The 21,065-nt window shown below is 36.3% G+C and overlaps 1 protein-coding gene across 3 annotated transcripts in view; it reads left to right on the forward strand.

Annotated features, from left to right (window-relative positions):
* Positions 1-21,065, forward strand: part of LOC132117902 (PDZ domain-containing protein 4-like) — a 41,220-nt gene that overhangs the window by 2,214 nt on the left and 17,941 nt on the right. The window lies entirely within an intron of this gene.

The raw sequence follows: 21,065 nt of genomic DNA on the forward strand, positions 1-21,065 counted from the left end.
TCTGATTCATGCCATTTCCAAATGTGGTACTAAATCCAATACAGGTCAGATGATTTGCAATTTTACCACTGAAAATTGTCTGAACTAGAGCTGTCAAAAAATAATAATAATTCTAATTTCAAATATTCTGTGAATTTACGTTTTGCACATGAGAGCCACATGTTTAGAAAGCCATGTAAAATTAATGTAAGTCCAACATTTAAAAAACATGTCTCAAGACTTTATGATGGCTTTCCCCATCCCACAGCATTTCATGTTTTTAATGAAAAAGTACACTTTGTGATCGGTTTTCAGTCCTTTGTATTAAACCGTACATTATGCTGTTTTGTTTCTATTGGTTCAAGCTAATTAATTAACTATATATGGTTTATAAACATAATTTTCAATATTATGCACTTTCTTCAAAGATAGTCGTGTATTTTATTTCTTTGAAGAAACGTGCATTAGTAATAATAATAATTAGTAATACTTTGCTGAAGTTATGCCTTTTCAAATATTTCAATATAATCTGAAAATTGATAATATAGTACACAATAGTAAACAATTCAAATGTAGTTTTTCAACCATTTTGATAGCACTAGTCTGAAGTCATATTGGAATTCATGCAACTTTTACGTCACTCTAGATCCACATTTGTCATGATGCTGCGCTCATGAGAGATTTTACATACCCAAAGTTCTATCATGACAAGTCTCGGAAAATTTTAGCATGGTAATGGATATGACAATGTTAATGTATTTGGTCTTGGTGGATTAGATCTGCTACACTGCTGCTGAATTGCTGCTGCTGTTGGTTATTGCTGTAGTTGCAGATTATTGCTGCTGCTGCTGAAAGCAATTACTGTATTTTTCGGACTATAAGTCGCACCTGACTATAAGTCGCATCAGTCCAAAAATACGTCATGATGAGGGGGAAAAACATACATAAGTCGCACCGGACTATAAGTCGCATTTATTTAGAACCAAGAACCAAGAGAAAACATTACCGTCTACAGCCGCGAGAGGGCGCTCTATGCTGCTCAGTGTATGCTACAGGAGCACTGAGCAGCATCTCTGGCAGCATAGAGCGCCCTCTCGCGGCTGTAGACCATAATGTTTTCTGTAAGTTAATTTCTCTTGGTTCATGTCAAATTAATTTTGATAAATAAGTCGCACCTGACTATAAGTCGCAGGACCAGCCAAACTATGAAATACGGTATAGGAACTGGCTACTGCCAGTGCATACATTGATACAGTGCTGTGAGTATTTACGAAATACTGCCGCTGTACAAATTGCATATAATAATCCATGGCAGATCTATACAGGTGGAGCTGGGGAAGGTTGAGGGTTTCAGAGGAACTCTAAAAGTGAGCTGCAAAGTTTTGGCTAGTTTTGAGAAGCTTTGGGGAAGATTTTGTTGTAAAAACCTGGAAACCCTGTTCATATTATTCTTTTGCGCTGCACTGATGAGGGTCAGTTCAGAACCACTTTTGCTATTTTAATGATGGAAAAACAGTTGGCGCGCCCGGGTGCATGCTCTAAACGGGTTGTCCCTATTCTCTTAATGAGTAATGGGTGTTTTTTGGGCTTAACGTGCAATAAACCAGTCAGAGTGTCATCTTCCATTCCTTTTAAGAGCCAGTTGTGCTCGTGCCATCACGGATTTGCCATTTACATGGCAGAATTTGGCAAGCGCAAAGACAGAACGTGTCTCTGAGATGAAACGGAGCTGCTCGTGTGCGAGCAAATAGATAGCCTAATTCTGATACATGTGATGATTATCCATTATGACATGTAGGCATATATATATATTTAATTAGCCTACAAAAAAATTCTTATGCATTGTAATCCTTTAATTTTTTATATATGGCATGTTTGTGTGCTGCTGTGCATCCCTGTGTTTAATAAGCATCGTGTACGCTCTTTAAATAACAAAGAAAAAACATTGCGCCAGACATTAGACCAGGTTTGAGCTGGTCTATGGCACAGTCTATTTTCAGCTCCTTAAAATAGCAATGCTGAACACACCTCTTTTTTAGACCAGCACGCCCATGGGCGCACAAATAAGCGAAAATGCATTTGCTAATTAAACGACGTGGCGCTGGACGGGAAAATGTGAACAGCGCCGGACTGAAACTAGCAAACACACTCGCGCTGCACCTTGCGTCGCATTGCGTCGGGTGTATGATAGAGCCCTAAGGCTCTCATTGTGAACGTAGCCTAAATAAACCACCAACCCTTGACCTGGATTAGTCAACAAAACAAGAGAACACCCTAAACCAGCGGTCCCCAACCTTTTTAGCGCCAAGGACTGGTTTAATGTCAGACAATATTTTCATGGACCGGGCTTTAAGGTGTGACGGATAAATACAACAAAATAAAATGATACGACTGGCATAAAAACTGTGGTATATTGTAAATATAGTAATTAATATGAATCCACTGTGGATTCTTGTGCAACTTTATTAGCAGCGTCCTCATAACATCACGCCAACAACATAACATAAATAACATCCTCTCTGCCCCTAACGCCGCCTTTACACTGGCAGTTGAAATCAGCTCCGTAATACGCAATACTCCCCCAGTGGACATCGTACTACACCGCTGAAAAGCATTGGAAAGCTTCGGAAGCAAATAGAACAAAAATGGCGGAGAGATTAGAACGATTGATATTGTCTGTATCTGAATGTGCATGTCAGGTCAGCTAAATGTGATATAGTGGTATAGAGGGCTGCAACAACCCTGCACTCGAGCGAGAGAGACCGAGTGTGTCCGAGAGCGGGGGCCACAATATTTAATTATTCATTTTAATTGTATTAACTGCCCTTATAATGTTAGTAAATCATGAAAATAAAAAATTGACATGACAACTTATCGTTATAAAATCATTATTTATTTTATTAAAAGTTAAGAATTCAGGTTTGTTTATCAGTACCATAGCAACGCCAACTTCCGCTGGAATTGTCAGATAGGAACCGTCCGTAGCATTTCGCAAGAGTTAAATTTTTTGAACGAATCCGGATGACCAACGGACACGTTTTTTTTCGCACCGCACTCGTACAGACCCGGTTCGTAGCCATTCGCATGCGGTCTGCGAATCTCCATAGGAAATGAATGAATGACTGAAGGCGGCGTAACACTCACTGACTCTGTGACGTTTAAACATGCTTTAAAAATATAAGATACCACAAAAATCCACCGCGCCCGGATCTACTGGTCCAATCAGCGCAGGGTTGTGCCAGTGTTGTTTTGTGTCGAAAATTTAAAAAATATATATAATGAGCGAGTACATCATGAATTTATTTTCCCAAACCGTGTTTTTGTCTTTTCCTGAATCACTACGGTACCCTTATAATAAGTGTTTATATTCAGACTATTTTAGTCTGGTTGGGGTCGGCAACACTGCAGAGTAGCACAGTACCTGCGTGACTCGCCATAGATGTAAACGGAGAGAAGTAGCTCTGGCTACAATGTTCTTCCGCCAGACGCGAGTGCCAAAAGTTACCAACTGCAGCTTTAATGTAAATTATTTATTCCTTCTTGTGCGGCCCGGTACCAAATGGCCGCTGCCCTAAAACACAATGCAAACATGCTTAAAAAAAAAAATAAAAAAAAATGAATAACTTAGCAACTACATAGCAATGACCTGGCAACACAATTAAGTACACTTAAAAAAAAAAAACTAAAAAAAAAAAAAAAAAAAACATGTTGTGATAATGTCAAACTAAAAGTTACATTAAGGTTTAATGACATTTTGAGGTTTTTTTTTTCTTTTTTTTTTTTTTTAAGTACACACCACCACACCCGATATGAACGGCCTTTAGTGTGATATTTGCAGTCTCTCCTAATCATGTCCCCACAGGTTTTTTATTCTCTTTCTGTGTCTGTGTTTGTCTCCTGTTTGTTTGTTTGTCTTATTTTAATGAGATTTAATTAACTTTATTAGCCCAGCTTCTTTCAAATATCAAAACATCCAAGCCAATCAAAACATTTCATTTTCAGCCAACTTCATGGAAGTAGCTAAAATTTCTCTGTGGCTTTGAATTACAACTCTTTGGGGCTGTTAAATATTTTATTTGGGTAATAAAAAATACACAACAAGACTAGCAATGAACTACTGAATCATAGCTGGTGCCAGAAACTAGTATGCAACCATCTAGTTACCAACATCATAACTAAGCATACAGATTATTGATTGATGCCAGAGGACAACAAATATCTAGTGTGGTATTTACAGAGAGCTAAGTGCTGTTTTCATATAACATCTGATGCAGCTATTATTGTGGCTATTCAGAGCAATATATTGTCTGCAGTACTCGAACCAGCAGCTATTTTTCCTAGGAAAAATTGGCAAAAAGGTCTAAATCCATAATGGACCTGCATCTTAGTTATGCCAGGAGGTGAAAAATACAACACAATAACACGCATTATTCTCCGAGGTCGGCTGAGTTAAGAAAAGCAGTAGGTCATTTGCTCTGAATGTTTTCCAGCGGTTCTGTGAGAAAAACACAGCCATGTTCAATTCAGATGAGATTGAAATCACAAATTGCATTTGTGAGAGACAAATTTACCTGACCTTCATTGGGAAAACTGGCCCCGTCTGAATAGAGTTTTTTTTTCATACCTACAAATTAATCCACAGAAAAAGAAATGCTAACTTTTACTACTATGTTCTTGCATTAACTAAATTAATAAATAAATGTTAGGTACACTGTACTTAGTGTGTTCATGTTATATTGCAAACTCTTTTGCTGCTGTTGAGATGGGATACGGGTAAGGTTAGGGCCAGGTTAGTGGATGGATTAAGGGGTAGTGGTAGGGTAACAGTGAAATTATAGATAAAATTACGTAAATGTATTACAAAATTAAATACATACAAGTACAAAGTAAAACATGCAATGTACACAAGTATATTGTATCAAATGATTTGAAGTGGAAACGAAATTTGTCTTCATAATCTAAATCTGAAAATTGACTTCTTCTCTGCAAAGACGTTACTAGTGTGATGACATCAGTCCTTAAAATGACTGTACATCACTCATAAATACATGTATTTAATACATTGGGTCAGATTTACTAAACAGGGCAAATTAGCGTGAGAGCGCAATTCCAAAACAGAACCGACGCAACATCGCATATCATAATGACCAACGCAATCTACTGAGCACTGAACAAATTAGCGTAAGGATATGTTCAGATGCAGATAATGTATTCTTCTGACATGCTAAATAAATTAATACGTGTAGAAAAAAATCCTCTCTGTGGTGCCTCCTCCTAGCTACAACAAATACAGCCATTCAAGCGCGAAATAGTTTAAGCAATGCTTTTTATGGCGTTAAATAATTGCGCAAATAACAGAGATTTGACTAGCACAAATATTAATAAATCGTGTTGCGTGATTTATTTAAATACTCTCCTCCCATAAATTTTTACGCCTGAAAGGGATACTCCTATAAAAGCAAATTCGTTAAAGTCAGACGCAAAAATGACTGTGTCCATGCTTTTTCAGCGCCAATTCTTCTCATCTTTGGTGCAAGCAGTTGTGATGTGCATTCAAGTGAAATGTATTATGGTAAATAATAATAAAAATGGTGATTGGATGGTGGTAAATCTGATTGTGAGCTTGCTGCCAGTTGTAAGATGGGGGTGTGTGGTTTAAGTGGATTAATTGATTGGAGATGTCATGTATACTTTACCAGAGAGAAGCTTACATATCGATTAGCTAAAGAAAAAGACAAAGAAACTCATAGATGGATGAACTGCTCACAATAAGATAATAACTAGCCCAATCTCATGGCAATTCATACATATTTTATGAGATGGCTAATTCGTATGACATCACTCGTACAAATTCGTAAAATTTTTGCTAAATTGTACGTATTTTACGAGTTGCACAATACGTATGAAATTGCACGAATTACCTACACCTAACCCCACAGTTAAACCAACCCTTCACTGGGGTATAGACAAATCTAGAGGAGAGTGTGGCTGTACGAATTCATACGTACAAATTGGTTGTGAGATAACATGTTTTTGGAAAATAGATGGTGAACTTTAAAAAGTGCAGCAAATGACACATATTCCAAGTCACTTACTATTCAGGCTTCTGTTTAAACTAGTGACCCCTAAAAACAGAATGAGTGTGTGAGGCGTGAGCATGATGACAGGATAGGAAGAATGAGAGGAATGCATTACAGCAAAGAGCTGTTTGGACTCCATTACTGCTGGAATCGGATGGAGAGGGGAGCGATAAAAAGGTGAGCTGTAGGATAGAGAGGTGAAGGATGGATAGATAGCTTTTTTTCTTCAGCTGTTTGCCCTTATATGACGACAGTAATTGATTTCTACGCATCACAGAGCAGGAATGAATTGGTGGACCTTAGTGGTTCCTCAGGACGGGGTGGGGCTGCCTAGAGCAGTGCCTGATCTATCATTTGTTAGACTAATTACTTGTCATAGAAATGAGACATGATCAAATGTCACACTGTCAACTCTCAGTGTCTCCACAACTCCCAAAATTCAGAAAAGATGTACAGTAACTGCATGGCAGACAAGATTAATTCAGTTAATGAATGAAATACCAGTGCTTGCACGACAGCTTGTTGTGACACTATTTAGGGCAGCAGTATGCATAAAAAAAGTATTATATACAATGGTATTTCTGCTTTTAGTTAAATTATGAATAGTGTTAATGTTAAGTTTTAGTGTGCAAAAGCTAAATTAAATGCAATTTGTAGAAGAGGAAGAAAAAAGAAGATGAATTTTAATTTAGTGCATCTGTTTATGAACTATAAAAAATAATTTAACACGCACACACACACACACAGAGCGAGAGAGAGAGAGAGAGAGAGAAAGAGAGAGAGAGAGAAAGAGAGAGAGAGAGAGATATTATTCATATTCTCAGAAATAAAACCATCCAAGCAGTGCACAACAAATCATTCCATCCAAGTCTATTGCTGTGTTCAGTGTCTTTGACTTTCCTGGGGTCCACATTGCTGAAGGTTCCTGCTAATTAAGCTTAATTAGGAGATTGTATTCTCTTTAATCCATCCAATTACAGAAACTGCAAGTTGTGCTGTACATGTGGAGTGGAACAGTAACCATAATGATTTGATCCATTATGCCCTGTGATCTTTTACCTCAACCAAGCTAATGTTAGTTAAGTCACTCACCCTTATTTATTTTGTTTGGCCAGTTTGTTTGCTTTTGTGGTCTGTTGTGTGCAGTATTAAACAAGCTTACCTTGATGAAAGGGTTAGGCCTGGGGTTGGTCATTTCCCTCATATAATTACACTACCAATAAATGAGGACAGTGAGATTTTATATATGAGATACTTTAATTCAGCAAGGATTCATTAAATTGCACAAAATTCAGTTAAGATTATATTCATATTTTAGAATGATATTAATGTGGTTCTTTTGGACTTTAAATCCATAAAATTATAATTTAAAAAAACGTATCCGATTCCACAAAAATATGTTGTTAACATTGATACAATAATACATGTTTCTTGAGCTGCAAATCTGCATATGAGCATGATTTCTGAAGGATCATGTTACACTGAAGACTTGAGTAATGATGCTGAAAATTATTTACATTATAATAAAATAGAAATCAGTTATGTTAAGTTATAATCATATCTCATAATATTACTGTTTTTTGTTGTTGTTGTTTTACTGGATTTTTAAACAAATATATGCACAGCCTTGGTGTGACTAAAATCCTACAAATCTCAAACTTTTGAAAAATGATCCAATTACTTTTTAGGGGTAGTTAATTAGTGTTAGAGAAGATTAAACATTGCTATTAATTTTACTAAATTTGTAATGAAATGCGCAACATGAATTTGGTGGCTGTTGCTGGTTGGTGAAGCTCTTTAATCTGCATATGGCTCGGTTTACACACTAATATTACCCTGTGGTTAACTGAAGCTCATTGAACCAGTTTCTGCTGTCACTGATGATCATTTAATCTGAGGAATATGACAGCTCTTTGAGAAGGTGATAGCAAGAGACTAAAAAATGTAAGCCCAGCCACCCTTTCCCATTTGTGTATTCTTGTTTGAGTGTGATTTATTCTATTCTCAAAGATGACAATTTATTTATTCTTGATATTACACAGTTGAAGAAATATGAAAATTGTCATCATTTGCTCACCCTCATGTCATCCTAAACCCATGCCACTTCTTTACTGGAACACAATAGAAGTTTTTAAGAATGTTCCCAGTGCCTTTTTAAGACATTAAGACACCAAGGACTGTCAAGTCCCCGAAAAACAAAAACAAATGCACAAGTATATAAATAAATAAAGCCGTACAGGCTGCCTCAAATGGCTTGGATTCTGCACACTTTAGTTAAAAAATACTGTAGCTTTGACTGAGAAAAAGAGTACACTTTAATTTACTTTTGGTTTTATGCCAATGTGCGCAAAGTACAAAGTGCAAATATGATTTAAGATCTATGACAATTTTCATCTCTTTCTCCGTTAGATCTGTCACATGGGGCTTCAGAAGACCAGGGCCCTCATTTATGCACAGATGTTTGCGTAATAAGTGCTTACGAACAGTTTCATGCAAAGTGTGTGATCTCCCAACTTGAACTTATATGTAGGAATGTGTGTAAATATAAGGACAAAATATTGAATCTTTTCTATGCACTTTTGATGACTAAAACACATTATATGGAGCACACTTTTATTATGCATTTATGGGCTGTATGTAATTTTTGGATTCTAATAATCACTGATCTCCATATGCTTTAACTGTTTGGAAAAGAGCAGCATGGACATTCTTAAAAACCTCTTACTGTGTATAAAAAAGAAAAGAAAACAGGTTTGAATTAAATGAGTAAATGATGACAGAATATTCAATTCTGGTTGAATTATTTTTTTAAGAGAGCAAATAATTATGGACTATATTTACATTTTTTTAATCTAAATACAAATTATATCTTGGTGTCATCTTGCAAAATCCATTTCGATGCTCTAAACGTGACCTTGCTGTATTTCCAATATGTTCCACAAAGGCATTTCCACATTGCAGACATAATAACATGGAAATGAGCACCAGAGACATCAGAGAAAAGATCCACGCACAAATCCTCTCAAAGCAGGAGAGTGTGTTTATCTGATGTGGGTGTTCAGTGCTTCAATACACTGAGGCACATGTGTAGCTTCCTTTCCACTGGCAAAACCAACTACAGAATAAACACCATCAATCTGCCCAGCACACTAGCGCTATCCAGCACCCCATCAATCATTCTGAGCACCCCTTCCTCTCTCTCTCTCTCTCTCTCTGTGCTGCATTGCAATGGGATGCTGTAACTATGGCAACCAGACTCATTAAGCAAGCAGAATGAGTCGTCTTACACTGGTTTTTGAATAGTTGCATTAGTATTAATGAACATATGACACAAATAAGTGATCAAAAAGTGATCAAAGAATCACTCTGCCTCTATTTACTGTAACACACACACACAGCATGACACCTCGACTCGGCCACACCCTTTCTGTCTGTCTGTCTCGTCATGCCAGACGTATCCTCACATCTCATCTTCTGTCTTTCTAGGCCTTTCAGGCAGGGTCTCTTTAAAGTTACATGAATATTTTATTAGCAAGATGTTCACCTCTAGTTAGAGGTGCTCGATGAAGTGTAGAACAGCAGCAGAAAGCTGCCCGTTAGCAATAGCATTCCCATTCTTCTCAGGGGCAGCTGCTGAACCATTGCAGGACCTTCCTGAAATAGTCAGTTTTAAATCTGCCGTATTTACCCATCACTGGACAAAAACTACCTAATTTGTAAATGCCATGTGAATAATGATTCTAGAGCCAGAGAAAATCCATACTATGATGAAACATAATATTGTAAAAAAAAAATGCTTTTTGCTTAATGCTTTTCAAAACTAGAGTGGTTATGGTATCTACCAGCAGGTGTTAATTGGGTCATGCTAATTTAATGCTGTTTGCTAAATCAAGCAACAAACTTAATATTGCTCATACTGAGAGTTAGTAGTTTGAACAAACACCTTTAAAGGCCCTGATATTCTCAAGGTGAATTCGATTTTTGTTCTTTGATCAGGGGTAAAAGAAAGTTTAAATATGAAAAAAACTGTTACTTTCAAAGTTCATTTTCTACTAGAAATTAACTGGAAAAGAGTTCCTCATTGAAGGCAGAACCCCAGAGCCACACCTGTCTACTGCATAATCAACACGGACCTATGGTAGTCCAAATGTGTTTTTCAGGCGAGCTGGTCTTTCTTCAAATAGCTTGAAGTATATCAGACCTTTAACCTAAGTATTACACTTTAAATGAAACCTCCAATCACACAGCTTCCATGGAGTGATGTAACATTATTTGTCTAAGCGATCATTAAGACTTAATCAAACTTAAGTACAGGTCCATTTTGACATGTGTATGGGCGTATGGGTGCAGTCAAATGGAGTATACTTTAAAATGCCTTTTAAAGTACATTCCATTTGATAGTGTGTGCAAACCCAGCCGCTCGACAAATGTCCACTAGAAAATGTCATCCTTGTTTAGTGTCTGCGCTTTTTCTCTCCAGAAGTTATGAGCAATTAAAATGTCTATGTACTTGTTTAAACTAAGGTTGTGTGTATCTCTGAACTCCTTACACAAGTTTTACACAAGTACATCAACTTTTGCATCAATTGCTGTTGTGGTCTTGAGCAGATCAATGCTTTTATTTTTTTCTCATAAAAATTTCTTTTTTGGCTGAAATATCAAGATGCATGCACAAGTTAGACATCCAAAAAAATCTGTCTCCACTTGAACATTATATGGCTACTGTTAAGGGAAATTTACTTTGCACACTATGTGCATACTATAGTGTGCATGTAAAAAACTAAGTTTACCTTAGTGTTTCAGCTCGGCAGCTGATAAAACAACAAAATGACAGAAAGGCATTTCAGAATATTGGCTCTTTTGATTAGGCCACTAAGCTCCAAGCAAAAGCAGAGAAACATGCTAAAACACTCAGTAGTTCTTAACACTGTATAGCAATCATCCACAACACCCTATAAATGTGGTGTGACTTCTGCACCACTCATTTTTTCCTCAGAAAATGTAAAAGTCAACTTGAAGCTGTTTCATCCTTTTGCATAATTTAGGTGTAAGGGATCGCTTACACAGACCCATGTGCAGACGGCACATTTGTAGCAGATTATATCACAGGAGCATGTTAATGAGGGTTCAGCACTATGTGTGTCTAATTAATCCCAGTGGAATTAATCATCAGGGGAGGGATCAAGATCTACTCAATATGGAAATGAGTGTCAACAGTGAGTTCATCCTTCACCTCATCAGTATGCGCACCAACAGGTATATCAGACATAAGGGTATGTGCAGGATAAATGAAAGGGTCAGAGGTCAAGTCAAAGGACTGCAGTACAGATTATCTATGTGTAATAAATTATGAACCTGCTCATGATAATAGCCCTTCTCCAAAACAGAGAGAAAATAATTCAATATGGTGGGTGTGCATGAATGTCAATGTAAATATATTCATTCAATAAGAGTTTATTCTTACAACAGAATCACATTGTTAGTTTAAAAAAAAAAACCTAAAGGCAAAAACAAACCCAGACCTATTGAAAATTGTTGCAAAATTTGTCTAAAGTGATATTGCATTGCATTTTTTAACAGGATTTTTAAAATTAAATGTCAAGTGTTTGGTGCTAAGAGGGCATTCAGTTTTAAATGAAACAGATTATTGTTAATGTGGCAATATTTGACATTGGTCGTTGTACGTATTGCAGAAGTTAGGAAATAAAATGTCTGATGAGTGGCACTATTCTTTACTGTGCTTAAAAATAATGTGCAACCCACACTAAACTCTACCCAAAACCTAAACAATAATGTAAACAAAAGCAATCTGGATATTAGGGAAACGCATTACCTGCAGCAACCATGCTATTTAAGTCTTTGAGCTGTTTATCGAGTGTCGTACCTTCTATTTTAATGAATTGGTACCCAAGAGCTCTACTTCCAAAATGCAATGCTGAACCAGGTGCGCCACCAAGCAATTTTACGAAGTCAGAAAAGCCATACATACGAAGGTCATTATACAATGAAATGTCAAAATGTATTAGTATACAATTAATGCTGTATGGTTAAAGTGTTTTGAGGTCCTATCGATGTGTTGTGCAAGGAACTATGTGAATATGAGTCTTTAAAGGGGTCATATGATGCTTTTTTAAAGATCATTATTTATTGTATTTGGTGTAACAGGATATGTTGACATGTTTCAATGTTAAAAAAACACATTATTTTTCAAATACTGTACATTATTGTAGGTCCTCTATGCCCCATCTCTCTCAAACTCATAGTTTTCTACAAAGTCCCTCCTTCTGTTAAGCGCAGTCTGCTCTGATTGGCCAACTGACCCAGTGCATTGTGATTGGACGAACACCGCAAGCACTCGTCAGAAATGTCACGCCCTTTTCATAATCATAAGCTTCAACTTTCAAAATAAATGTAAAGACAGTTATTAATGTCCTTAGTTTAACCATCATAAACTGAAAGAGGAACAGAGTCACGTGACAGACACAGTGATGAAGATCGTGTGTGTTTGCAGACAGTACACAAGTCACGGACGGTTAAGACCACTGACTCCAGTGTGTCCCTCTCTCTCTCTCTCTCTCTCTCTCTATCACACACACACACACACACACACACACACGATGCGTAAAATTCCACATTTGAACAGTCAATAGCAAATACTTAAACTGACAAAACATACTTCCAGTAGCTGATTCAGAAGCACCAGATTGTCGTATCAAAGTCAGAATGACCTCCTCTGGTTCACGAAACGGTCGTCCATTAAATGCATTGCTGTTCTGTTGTCAGTAATCTTAAAGATTCCTAAATGCATCTACTTTCTGAAGGGGAAATATAGTGATTTTTCTTTCTCCTAGATACACACAGCATCACACTGACATGACTGCTTCAGCACTAACTGTGTTACTGAAACCACACCTTCTTTATTTCCGTGAACATTTGGGCGAAATTGCGCAGATATTTCCACACAGTGACGTAGACATGCGGGGCGTTTAAACAAGGCATTTTAGGGGGGCTTAACTTTGATAAAGAATATCTCTTTGGATTTGAGACTTTAGTCTTTGCAACTTTACAGGTCTTCTTCATCCACAAAGAGCTTGTAACACTCCAAAGAGAAAGGAAAAACTGAATTTGCATCATATGACCCCTATAGTAATCAATTATGTGCTCCTGTAATCATAATCATTTTAGAGAACAACAATGAAAGTCTTGAAGAGTTTGAATCCCGGCTTGCGGAACTTTACTGATCCAAACAAAAAAACAATAAAAGTTGTTGGTGTTTTCCTGCCACTATGTAAATATTATTTGCCACTATTTCTTGAATTTAGCAAAAATGTAGGTAGAGGCACCTTCTCCGATGGGCCTACAGTAGATTGCCAAACACTATTGGAATCAACTATTTAGTTTAAATCTCCTGGGCACCCAGGAGCGCAGTTATCAAGATCATATTTGCTATTGCTGTATTATACAATTCATATTTGCTGCCAACAAGGTTAGGGTTAGGTTTCTGCAAGACTCCAAATAAACAGTCACACGAGAATCTCAAGAGACGTCCCACAATGAAGGTTACCATTTAGTCAGGCCCCTACTGTATATTTGTCTGATACTTATCAGTGACCGTTAAGATGGTTTCTACATACAGCGTGTATAGAGTTCCAAAGCTCATTTGGTTTTCAAACAAAGTAATGTTTTAGATATCAAAGAGAAAGTAATACTGAGAATGTTTAGACTCCCTCATGTGCTGAGAGATGACTACAAAATCAAACCGTGAATCTCTGTTCAAACAAAAGCTGATTGCACAAACAATGCCTGCTGTAAAATCATCCAATTGGTTTGTTTTTCAAGAGGCTTTCGAACATAACTTTGTATTTCATTTGAATAAATCCATAGCAGCAGGCCCACAGTAGGAAAGGATTGCTCCGCTTCACGGCACTTCAGCAGATATGTATTCCCTTGACAAACTGTCTGCAGGGTATGATATGAGTTCTGCATAGTTAATTTTTACATACAAAACAGCCACAGCTTTCAAGTACATGCTGCATGGGTATTAAAAAATAAGAGCATTAAATCATTAATCTCAAACAGTTTACCAGCTGCTTTCTCCATTAGAATGGAAGTAAATAAAAAGACTGAAAGCATGCATGTATTTTTAATGTCCTGCTATCTATAAACTGTCAGAATATGCAGATGATTTGGAACGAATTCTACAGAATGGAAATTAACCAGTGCTCTAGTACTTTCTCTGACTGCAGTCACAGGTTTAATAATTCAACAAAAGTCTTTAAAGGTGCATGTGAGAATGTACTGTTGTGCCCAGCTCTGAGCGCTTGTATCTAGAGAGCGTTTACTCTGAGCCGCTGTCAGACGCGAGTCCCAGGAGAGCGAGCCGAGCATTAGTATGCTTCTCACCGCCTGCACACTCTCAGATGCTGTGTGTGCTGTGCTCCACAAAACAGGTGTCAATATGCCATAGTAACACACACGAGGTACCATTAGATGCTAAATAAACCCTCTTAGAAACCCTCTGTTGCACACAACACAAGTTTAATCCAAAATGTTGCTCAATATGGCAGCTGTAAGAAAGGAAGTTACGCCTTTCAAATTTAAAAAAACAAAAGTATATCTCAAATATCTCACATCCGGGGCATTTAAGCGATGCACATTAATTTTGTTGCCTACATTAACTAATTATTTTAGTTTGCAGAAGATACTTTAAAAATGTACTATATGCCATGTGTTTTGAAATATGGTCCTCTGAAGCATTATAGAATGGAGTAACACAAACACACTCTGTTCAGTAAATCTGCCTGAATTTAGATGATTTAAACAGTTTATGGCTGCATTTTCAGGGTTTCGCTTTTGGTTCAGTGTAGATTAATTACTGTTTGAATGTAAATTCGATTTCAATTTAAAAACTCATAAAGAAGAATTTAAACATTTATAGCTATTACTGAAAGGAAACTTTTCTTGGACAATATAACTAAATTAAGTTATAATGAAACTATGAAAATATTCAGATTGTATTGAACAGCATAAACCTGGCAAACCATCTTAAATATAGCTTCCGCTGGACATTACCACGAACGCCGCTGTCTGTTTGACACAACAACAGTAAACTTTTATTTAATTTTTTTTGACAAATGAGAATCAAAATGAGAGATTGTAACACTATTTCAGTAAAAACATACTCTTGATTAAAATATCATAAACACTGCAAGACAGCACACTAATGATGCATCTTGATAAATCTTAATGCAATGTAATCTTACTGTAATATTGCAACTTGCGTCTACACAAAATGACAACACAAGTGAACTAATTTTGCACTGGAAAAAAAGGCATAAAGAAATTCACAATATTGTATTACAGTAGTCTATACATATGCTAAGAAATCTCTTTCTTTATTTTACAATCAATCAATTTATAAATAGTAGTATTTGTTTTAGTTTTTCTGTTATTTGTTGTAGAATAGGGACTGTACTGTATGTGTGTGGCAAAGGGAGAAGGTTCACTTGATTGTGTTCTGCAGGTAACGGTGTAGATCGCTCTGAAGGGTGCAGCCAATATCTGCATGAAAATGACAAATCTGTCTCCTTGTACCACTGTTCTCCTGGAGACACACACCAGGGGCAATCTGCACCCAAGACTATTTCTAAAACCCATCCGAATGCAGGATGGAACAAGATAAGAGACAACTCAGCCATCTCACCGTTATTACTCATCACATGAACTACTTCAGCCTCAGTCTCCCCATTATTTCACTCTGTTCCTAAGCACAGTGAGCCGCCTCAATGAGTAGCATTGGCTTCTGATGCAAAGGCAGCATAGTTATACTTGGTTTTGGCAAAACAATAAGCACTGTATATATTTTCATTTTGGAGAAGTTAATCCCAGAATACACAATTTTGCACTACTTATTTCATCTGATATTTGGGTGTTCTGTATATTTTCCCATTTGAAAAAAATATGTGCACTTAAATGTATTGAATATGCAATGGTACTTGTAATCATAAAAGTATATTTAAAGAAAAACCTGTAAACAGATCAGGGGCGCAACTGCATAATTGCCAAGGGGTATGCAAGATCAGTGTTGGACAATTTGCCATGCTAAGTTAAAGATTTCTGCCAAGATATCATCTGGTAGAAAATCAAATGATGACTGCAGAGGATTATTTATTAAATTCACTGTGTATATATATAGCTCTTTTCACGTTTTGCTAATGGATTTATATTTAGACAATATAAAATCACAATTATAGCATTTAAAAATTTCATTTTTGTCAAAACTCAGCATTATTTTGTATTTAAGTATGAAACAGCAAGAGTTTTCAACTCATCGGGTCTGTTTTTTCTGAGCTAAAACCACAATTTTCAGTAAAAGGTGGCTAGGTTGAATCCTTGTTTACAATCTTGTCAGTTTCTCTCAAATATAAATCAAATGCCCATTGACAAACATACTCAAAAATGAACTGATATTTGCCCTCTTAGTCAGTGGCGGAGCCAGCGACCAGTCTGTGGTGGCACAGGAATCATCATTATTTCTATATAGAAATGTATTTGACTACTGGACTGTTTTAGTGCCTAAAACACAACTCAATACAGTTAATTTGTACATAAGTTGTGAATTAGACCAGGTAATACTGAGTGGATATGATCATTTTTGTATTACCTCCAGTTATTTTAATAACAATTATTATTTTAATTTATTGCTCAGTCAGTTGGTTCTGGGTCTCAACACCACAAAAGCTTGTTCCCCATCATTGCACAGGCCTACTAATGAATGAAACATGCAGATAGTTCAAAGTTTGTCAACATTCACTGTATTTTATATAATCAGTGAACTCAAAAAAAAAAAAAAAAACCAACAACGGTCAAAGTTTAACATTCTATTAGTTGTCAAAATTAATTAATTAATTGCAACAATTTTGTCAAACCTAAATCGAGCTCTGTACAAAGCAAAATAATAATAATAATAATAATAATAAAAAGTTTTCTTTTGAGTCCCCATTTGCAATAATGTGAAAAAGGAAGGAAGTCAACAGCACATAAATGCCAGAATGTAAAATTATTTTAATTTAAGCATTTAAATATTGTTAAATTTTCCTACATTACAAATTAACTAAAATTTAGCGCGTATTTTCTAGTACAACTGCACTGTGCATTAAATTACAAAAAACAAATTACATATATTGCACCCTATTGTGATTGCGAATTGCAGAATATTTCTGTAAGGAAAGCTGAAATGCACGTCTGAAAAAGTCTCCCGTTTGTTGTGGTCGTAAAGAGATGGTGGTTCTGCGTTTATTAGTTTACTGTAAATTAATTTTTTAACTCATTAAAAAAGCTAAAAACGTTAAATAAAAAAGTTTCATTACATTATTTTAACAACTAAGCTTTTGATTCTCTATAACGTTTTATTAAAAGAGATTTTCACATGATGATTTCGGCAAAATGGCGCCCCCTATCCACTGCATTCACTGAACTGCATACCCCGTTTTTTGCGACACTGATACAGATAATATATTACTGAAATGTTAATGAAACAAGATCACTTAAGTGTAATTAAAAGAGTATTCTTTCATGACAAAAAAAAACTTCACTTTGTAGTAATGTAAAATTAAAAGTTTTAATTTTAAACCACATTTTAAATCATCATTTTTTAATAATTGTCATGCTCTGTCACACTCATTTTAATGTTAACTAACATACTAGAGTAATTTTTTAATTATATTAAATGTAAAGTTAATATATTTAAACACACTCAATTACATCATCATTACAAATGTGTAATTACATATATATCTAAATACATCACTTAGACGTTTCAACAGAAATGAAGTATATTTTAGTTTTCAAATGTTTTTCAGCACATTCTGCACAAGCATCTTTCAAAGACAATATTAATAATTCTAAAATCTTATATAAAGATGTACTTAAGTCCTACTTAAGTGGGTCACAATTACATAAACCATAATACCATAATCAAACACTGCTTGAAGAAACATTGGCCAAATTTTGACAGATGACAAAATTGATTTAGACGCACCATAAGAGAGGTATGATGAATATTAATTTTATAGTAAGTCCCTGTTTGGCATGGCATATAATTCCAACCTCTTTAATAAAATAACATCATTAAAATAACATCAACAATAAAGTAACAGTAGCCCCTCATTAAAGCTGCAGGGAAACAAATAAAGGAGGATTTAATATTACAATGAAGTAATTGAATATGAAATACTAATGCTTTGATATATGAGATATAAATGATGATAGTCATTAATAATAAGAAGAAAAATGAATGACAGTTTAATTATACCCATAGGCTGTATGTAATAACCAGTTTGACCCCCGAGACCCCCTGTAGAGCCAGGTGTGGTTAAAATGCTGCTCGTGCATCTCCCTCATCACGCTCGCACTGCCTTCCCCTGTCTGTCACCTTCTCTGAACTTCCCCTTCCATCCCTCTTCTGTTCTGTACACCAGCTTCATGAGGAACACTGGAGACCAGTCGCTGTATGTCTTTGTGTCTTCACTCCACACCTAGCTCTGTTCCTCTGCAATCATTTATCTGTCTCTGGACGTGTAACCCTGCAGCTACAGGAGCGGACGTGCGGCTGGAGATGTAGTCCGCATTACGCCCGTCTGAATTAGTGTCTGGGGACGCGGTTATGCCTCTGTGCTGGAGATGAGGACATCTCCTATGTAATAAATCATCGCTTACTGTTAATTAAACCGTCCGTCCTTACTACGCTCCAAGTATGTGTGTGTGTTTATAGCTCTGACTAGGGAAGATGTGTTAAACTGTGTGCATGATTGCGTTTATGAAAGCCAGTGCCCCTGACGGTCGTATCCTTGGAAATGATATGACAACGGAGAAAAGTGGCCTTTACAGCAAGACTATTAAAACTGAGGGACGATGAATCCTCAAACCCAGTGTGGCAAATTTGGGCACAACAGAGCAGCAGGAATATTGTGTTGAAATGGATTTTGGAGGGACAGACTGGTTTGGAAAGAAATCTCCAGACTGCAGACAAGGTCATTTTCAGCGAATGCCCCGCTTTGAGTCTGTGCCAATACAATACTGTAGAAAGAGCTGCAGATTTACACAGAATTCAGACAGTAAAGTCAGCATGAAGTTACCTTTTAGGACTAGGTGGTACTATCCCAATCCTAAAAAAACCCACCTTGTCCTAAAACTTCATGTTGACTTTAATGTCTGAAAAATCACTAACTTGTGTAATATAAAGAACATTTCAAGTCTTCAACAAGAAAAAATGTGTGTAGAACAAGACCAGTGATGATTATTAAAAGGATAGTTCACCCAAAAATGAAAAATTTACTTTATTTACATACATTACTTACTCAAGTTATTTCAAACAAAATCATTATTTATTTTTTATATTATTATTATATTATATTATTATCATTATTTTTTTTTTCTTTTGTTGAACATACTTTGAGAATATATGTTGCTGGTAACTAAAAATTGATGGTAGCCATTTTCTTCCTTTATATTTTTTTCTCCATACTATGGAAGTCAATGGCTACCATTAACCGTTTGGTCACCAACATTCCTCAAAATTTGTGTTAAAGGGATACTTCACCCTAAAATGAAAATTTTGTCATTAAAGGGGTAGTTCACCCAAAAATGAAAATTAGACTTGGTTTTACTTACCCTCTAGGCATACTAGGTGTATATATGACTTTCTTCTTTCAGACTAATCGAATCAGAGTTATATTGAAAATTGTCCTGGCTCTTCCAAGCTCTATCATTGCAGTCAGTAGCCGCATTTCCACTGTCAGGCCAGTGCGAGTTAATGTTTAGCGTGCATAATCTTTTACATCGCTTATAAATATTTCTGCCTTGTTTAGTGATTATAATCTACATCGGATCAAGTTATTTCAAACACTCGCTGCTGAGTAAGAGTGAATTCTGAACTCAACTGATTTTAAATCAAACTTTAAAAAGTTATATATCTGTTATCTTTAAACTGTGCCTCCGACTGGATTCGTCTGAAAGAAAAAAGTCATATACACCCAGGATGGCTTGAGGGTGAGTAAAACATGGTCTAATTTAAATTTTTTGGTGAACTACCACTTTAAGTGTTTAAGGGTTTGAATAGGCATCATGCCAACTTAATGTTAAGGTTAGAAAAACTTAATATTAAACAGCACTTGAGGATCACACGCTACCAGACTTTCAGGTAATTCAGATTACAACGAATTCACACAGAAACATATGCTTTGTTGCTTGTAGATGCATAACAAATGAAAACATATCTGTATTAAAACTGGCTCAAAAAAATCTAATATGTTAAATGTAGTCCGACTGGATGGACTCGAAGTCTGAAGCTGTGAATCAGGGCAAAAATCTGGACAGAAGTGTAGTGTATTCCAGCCTCTATTTTGTGATTTTACTTTGTTAAATATCTCTCAGTTACCATATATTTGAAAGGGTAACAGATTTGTAACAGTAGGCTTGGGGGTGTTTGGTTATCCAAAGCCTGCAAGGCACAAATGGAAACTGGCAACTTCCTTTAAAAAAGTGCACAGATTCTGTCCGGTCTATTAATGAATATTCATTACAACTTCAGAAACATGCAGTGTGTGCGTCTGTGAGGAATAACTTCATCCATACTAATTCTTCTACTTGACGCAGTATTTAGAGCAGCAGAATTTAAACCGGAGTCACTGGAGGAGGAAAGCGAGGGAGGAAAAGTGTTTTTGCTCTGGGTTTTCTGGCTGTTGTAGCAACTCGGTGTTCTTTGATGAAGCTGCCCACCCTGACCTGAGCCAGAAACTCACACTGTTTCCATCAGAATCCTGCTGAATATTATCACACTAATCCCTAATTACCAATCGCTCTCGCTGCAGGGATTACCAGTCTCATCTATACCTCCACACAAACACACAGGAATAACTTAGAAGGGTTCACGTTCATACAAACACTAGGGCTTCGTAAGCCTGTGGGAAGGGTCAGAGAGGCACAGAGGTCAAAGATGATCTGAAA

The sequence above is a fragment of the Carassius carassius genome, chromosome 37 (genome assembly GCF_963082965.1).
Source record: "Carassius carassius chromosome 37, fCarCar2.1, whole genome shotgun sequence".
Classification (NCBI taxonomy): Eukaryota; Metazoa; Chordata; class Actinopteri; order Cypriniformes; family Cyprinidae; genus Carassius; species Carassius carassius.